Raw genomic sequence first — 6,000 nt, 5'->3', positions numbered from 1 at the left:
TCACGTACCATCGCGCAAAGCATGAAGCACTAGCCACGGTCCTGCCCAATAACAATACTGAAAGGGGGGAAAGTTGCAGATTCCAGGGCGGGAGGGGTTCGAGCCTACCCTCGTGCCGGGGCCGAAGTAGCGAGCTTCCTACCGGAAGTGACGCGAGCTCAATCCTAGCCTGGCTCTCTCCAAACAAAAGGGATCTTGGGGCCCCGGGAGGAGCCTAAATGACATTGGAGAAGCCCCGCCTCCAAACGGTGCGGATTGGCGGCGGGCTGCATAGGCGAGGTGGTGATTGGTCCAGGTGATGCCAATCCCCCTGCCTGGTGGTTGAGGGGGCGGGGCCTCGGGAGGCTGTGGATGGGGAGCGGGTGGCGGAGGCGGCGGGGAGCGGGTCCCGGAGCGCCGGCAAAAGGTAGGAGCCGGTAGGACTGGGGCTTGGTGATTGCTGGGAGGCCGGGTTCTTGAGAGAAAAGCAAGGGTAGGACCACCGGTATCCTCCCATCACCGTCCGAAGTGCCACTCGCGCCCATTCCCTGAGGGGGCGGGGCCGTCTCTTCCACCTCCCGGTATTCCCGAAGGAGGCGGCTCCTCATCCTTCGAGGGTCTTCTCAGCTACTTATTGTCCTCTGTCAATTCCTCTCTCCTCAGAAGGGGCTTCCCTCCTGATACCCCTCATTTACAGGCCGCTCTCGCCCCGCGCCTCAGCCTTGGAGGAGGGCGCACAGGTTCCCATTCCCTACGCTGCCGCCCCCGCCCCCATTTTGTACTCCCGGGAAGCCAGACATCCCTCCCTTCACCTGTCCCCGCCCGCTAGGGCAGCACCAGAGCTAGTTTCATCCGTGAGATAAAATCAATACCCGCCCCCCCCCCCCCCAAAGAAAAGGGATGCGAGAAGCAAAAATCAAAGACCCGACCTACGCGGTCAGCTCTACCAGCCAAGCGGTCTTCCCCACTTCAGCTCTTCCCATCCCCCATTCTCTGATCCTCTCTTCTCCAGGAGCGGGGAGGGGGGTTGATTTGAGAGCTCCCCTGTTTCAGGAGTAAAGATGGACTTTTTTTAGATTCTGGAGGAAGGAGAAAATAGTACCCCTCCCCCTTTCAGCCTTTTTACTTCCTCTAGGCTCTATTCCTTGAGGGAGAATCCAGCTTCTAAGGGTTTTTTAGATTTGAGTTGTGTTCACTTTTGTCTTCCACCCTATTTGTTCCCTGAAAACTTGATGAAAAGCCACCCTCTTATATTTCACAGAGGGGTGGGTGTGGTGGATATCCTCAGAGTTGGCCTTGTGTGGGTAGGAATGCAGTGTACATTGACAGTTGGTGAATAACAGCATGTTTGAAAATGAAGCAGTATAGATAAGTAAATAAATAACATTGGACTAGGAATGAGTCTCCTAGGGTGGGCTGGTCCGTTGCTCTAGGAGATTGCAGTTAACCTTGGAGGAATAGTTCTGTTGAAACAAAAGGCAGGAAGTGTTTGAAGAAAATTCATGTTCATTTGTCTAGGTTTATGATTAATCTGGTCCTGTGGCTTTTGGTTACTCTCTCAACTACCCTTTCTTTTATGGTGGGTGTTTTTTTCCCCAGGGGAAAATAATACATTTGTAATGTCGTTTACTGGTTTTGCAACACTGTTTTCATCTACCAACATTTAGATGATGAAAGGTAAAAGCGATTTTAAAATCTCAGAGATAAGGATAAATAAAGGCAAGGTAAACTCCACTTATTCACATGTGTAACTACCACAAAGTGCCTCTGTAGTGTGTTCATAGAGGCTTTGTCAAGTTGACCTTCATTTCAGCAGGTGCAAAGTACTGATGATTTTGGCCTAATGTTAATGCTGTAGAATTCCCAGTAATCATCTATGGATATCACTTCCATACATTAAAAATGCCACATTGTTTCTTTTGCTTTCATTCTGAAGTCTCCCTCACTACTGTTATCTATCTGCAAGGAGTTGGAATCACAGAAGGTGATTGTAATAGCTGTTGTCTTTTACCTTCCTGATTAGACTTCCTGAAGGTAATTATTTTTGACTAGTTAGGGTTGAAAGGTTTCAGCTCGAGCCACTCTCAGTGCTCACAGATATTTTCGGTGATTGTTTACAGATCTTGAGTAAGAAAGCCCAAAGAAGAAACTATAGAGTCTCCCCAGCAAACACAGAAAGTGGACTGCAATAGGAGGATAAGGCATGGGCCCCCAGGAATAGCAGCAGAAAAATCTAAAAGCAGAACAGGAAAATCTAAAAGCAGAAAGATATATCTTATTACATGAGCAGAGAACAGAAAATAACCAAGGTAAGAGACTAAGGAAACCAAAGTTGTGGTGTTGCCAGGGCCTCAGTGAGCAGAGAGGAAAAAACAAATAATGCTCTTTGATTATTTGGTACAATAAGCAAGCCTGTTTGATACACTTTTGGGGCTTGGAAATCTAAGTTTTTCAACACCTGATTGGTGATGTTAGGTGAAGGAAAGCACTGTAGCCTGAAGATCTTTATGTATGTCTAATCTAGATATATCTATCTACATAAATCTATTATAAATTCTTTGAGGGGGAGATACAGGTGTTTTTTTTTTTCATCTTTTATCTTTCATAGTGCCTAGGACATAGTGTAACTTAAAGGGTGTTTGCTGAACTTAGTTTGGCACTGTCACCTTAGGGTAAACTGGGAAGATAATGCACTCATAAGATATGGCACATCTTGTTAGTATAAACAGTGTACTTTTTGTCTTGATTTAACTTTATTTTCTCTATCTGATATCTATGATGCTCCCATATATTAAGTGACTAAAATATTGAACTTCCTATAAGAAAATATCTGATGGTTAGATAATGTAATTTTTCTGTCATGAAATTTGAACCAGACTAATGGGTGTAATCAATGCTAGTTATTTCAGGATTTTCTTTTATTTTTCTAAGAATTGGACCAGATGGGAATAAAGTGAATTTAGGAGAACAGACTAGGAACTGATGGGCTGCTCATTTTTGTTTAATGGTTTCCAAGTGCTTGGTTTTCACAAGTTACTGATCTACTTTGGGATTTTTAAAATTGGTTTTGAGTTGATTTTGTGCTTTACTGAAATAGCACTAAATACATGAATGGAGCGCATAACAGTATAGGGTCCCTGCATAGAAACGTACAGGCTGATTATGGTGGTCATGACATGCTCAGTTCACAATGGATTTGTGTGTTGGCTGAATCAGGTTTGCAATACTGCCAGTTAATTTGCAGAACAGGATTGGAATTTTTGGCTTTTCTGTTTGGATTAGAGTGGTGTTTGGTGGCATGAGACAAGAAGCAGAGATTTATTTCTAGAGGAAATTTGTCCAGTTTGTGGTTGTTAACCCCAGGAATGGCTTGTCAGTCTGTTTCTAAAGGCCGTTTGTTCTTATTTCCTGAATGTTTACTGCTAATAACTAAAAATCAAGTCTTCCAAGTTTCAGTTCAAAGCATTTCAGTGAGAAAATGGCTTATTTATTGTGAGGCTATTTAGTATAGTCATTTATAGCACAGACTTTAGAGGCAAACCTGCGTTTAAATCCCAGCTCTGCTACTCCCTATTTTACCCAGAGAAAGAGCTGAGTTTGCTTTTCACCATGCACCAGTTTCCTCAGCTATGAGATAGAAATAATAGTATGTAATTTTAGAGCTTTCTTAAGGATTGCATTAACTAATATACATAAATAACGAAGCAAGGTACCCAACATGTAGAAAGCACTAAATGGTTGATAAGTAGTATTGCCATTATTAGTAGTACCATTCTATATGTGTTAGAGACCTTAATATTAAATATTCTTATACTCTTTCAGCATTGTAGCAAAGGTGAAAAATTGGTGTCTAATTTTAGTTACTGATTGATTTTGTTTTAAGTTTTTCAATATACAGCTAAGATTCCTAAGTAGAGGGAAATAGCTTTCATATGTCATGATCTCAGGCATCTGATCCAAGGATGTTTAGGACAGTATGTGTCTGTCATACAGTGTAATGCTTAATAATTTTGGCATGAAAATTATCTTTCTTGAATTTTTTTAGCAGGGAAAAAGTAAGGCAAGGGACTCAACTAGCAAATGTCTTCTATCTGAATTGCCATTTGTTCCCCTCCAAGCTCTCCTTTCCTAAGTGCCTCCATCCTGAATGGCATGTAAATAGTTTTATGGATACATTGTAGCTTCTGTGAGATTGGAGGGATTTTCAATGGTAATTTTGATTAACCATGATCATTGTCTTACTTTTGAAGACAACTTCTCCACCTAACCCCACCTTATCCCCAAGTAAGGAGCAATCATAGGAGCAACCAAAACTGGAATGAGAGGAAAACATGGGTAAGAGAGTTAAGGGTAGGGGGTGGGGAGGCAAGAGTGGGTGTTTGTAAACTTGACTACAAGCAGGCATTGTAAAGAATGCAATAATAAGGTTCTTTGCTGCCAGGTGTTTCCAAACTCTGTTTCAGATAGGAAGCCAAAGCTTGCTTCCCAATCAAATTGTATTCTTTTCTGTTGAGGGGATCCTTTCTGACCTCTGTAGCCGCAAAGAATATATTCCTTCATTGTTACTGAGTTTAGTAGAAACTAGAAAGGAAAACAGGGTGATGGAGTTCACAGACAAAAAGGACTCCTGATGCTTTGGGAGCATCTGCATAGATGTTTTGTGCAAAACTGCTGGGGAAGGCTAGGCTGAAGTGTGCTCTGGGTTTGCCCTGGTAGCAAGGTGAGAGCCAGAGAGGCAGGAGAACATAAGGGAGACACAGGGTGAATTATTTTAACAAGAGGCAAAAATTAGAAAGTATAACTGATAGGAAGGTTGTAGGGAAAAGAGAGAAGTCCTCACTTTTTTGGGGGGGTGGGGAGGAGTTACTGGTAACTACCCCTTTCTATTGCCAGAGATCATACAGGAGTAACAACAGAATCAAACTGGTTCTTAATTGGTTTAGTATTTTGGTGTATAAAAATGACCTGTTCCAGTCCTATATATCAACTTCTTGTCACCTTTTATCCTTAAATTGAGGTACAGAGATATTTTCTTGAAAGGTTCTATCACTGAAGGCTTCTCCACTTCCAAGCCCTTAGGCTTCACCACACCAGCTGACTCTTTAAACTTTCCTCTTGGGGGTATAATTACTTCTCACTCAGCATGTCACACATCACATTCATCATTTCCCTCCCTAAAATCAGTTCCTTTTCTAACATCCCTGTTTCTGTTAGTGGCATCATCATTCTGGTCACCCAGTCTCAAAACCTCAGCTGCTCTGGGATTATTTCCCCTCTTAACACCCTAAATGGAATCAGTCATCAAGTTACTATAAATTCTTTCTTTAAAAGTTTCTTGTATCATTCTTCTCTTGTCCGTTCTTACAGCCACTCTCCTAGTTTACATATTTTTTTTGCCTGATACCCAGACTGTTCTCTCCCAACTGTTCTTTCTGCCTCCTGATGCTTTTTATTCAAATCATCCCTGTACCGCAAGCCTTAACCTCCCTAACTGTATGCTTTTGCTATGATATTTATCTTGTTAAGATGTTTAGTGGCTTCTCATTTCCTAAAAGATAAAGTCCATCTGTTTTAGCTGGTATTCAAGGTACTGTACATTTCTTTCCAATCCTGTCTAGATTCAACTAGCATTTTTTGAGTACCTCTTTGTACCACTGGTTGTTAGGTGCTGAAACTCATCAAGTTGAGTAAGACAGAGTGGTTGCTCAAGAGAATTCAGTCTTGTGAGAAAGAAGTTAGATACGTAAACAGATGAATTGATACAGTAGAATATAACTGCCCCTGAGTTATGAATGTAGATACATATCCATTATTCATTTGATATAATGTAGAAAAAAGCTGTGATATTTTTAGAAAAGCCATTTCTCTGTCATTAAAAGTTAAAATTGTGATTTGCTTAAAGGCTGTAAAAATTCAGTGGAAGCAAAGAAAGGCATGCTTTCCACCTATGTGCTAAAGGCACAAAGAGCTTATCTAGGCAGAAGAATGTCCTTCTCTTTTCCTAAGTAGTGTGTAGGTACT

The 6,000-nt window shown here is 41.9% G+C and overlaps 1 protein-coding gene across 2 annotated transcripts in view; it reads left to right on the top strand.

Moving 5' to 3' along the window:
• Nucleotides 1–355: 355 nt before the first annotated feature.
• CTTNBP2NL (CTTNBP2 N-terminal like) overlaps nucleotides 356–6,000 on the top strand; it is a 54,734-nt gene continuing 49,089 nt past the window's right edge. Inside the window, exon 1 of one of the 2 annotated variants that reach the window (XM_037826370.1) lies at nucleotides 356–406. The gene's annotated coding sequence lies outside the window, so the exon portion shown is untranslated. Of the gene's footprint in view, nucleotides 407–2,038; nucleotides 2,289–6,000 lie in introns of those variants that run through there. The other variant, XM_037826371.1, reaches the window with a different exon arrangement.

Source organism: Choloepus didactylus, chromosome 2 (genome assembly GCF_015220235.1).
Source record: "Choloepus didactylus isolate mChoDid1 chromosome 2, mChoDid1.pri, whole genome shotgun sequence".
Classification (NCBI taxonomy): domain Eukaryota; kingdom Metazoa; phylum Chordata; class Mammalia; order Pilosa; family Megalonychidae; genus Choloepus; species Choloepus didactylus.
The sequence above is the reverse complement of the archived record's forward strand: the minus strand, read 5'-3'. Positions and strand labels throughout refer to the sequence as shown.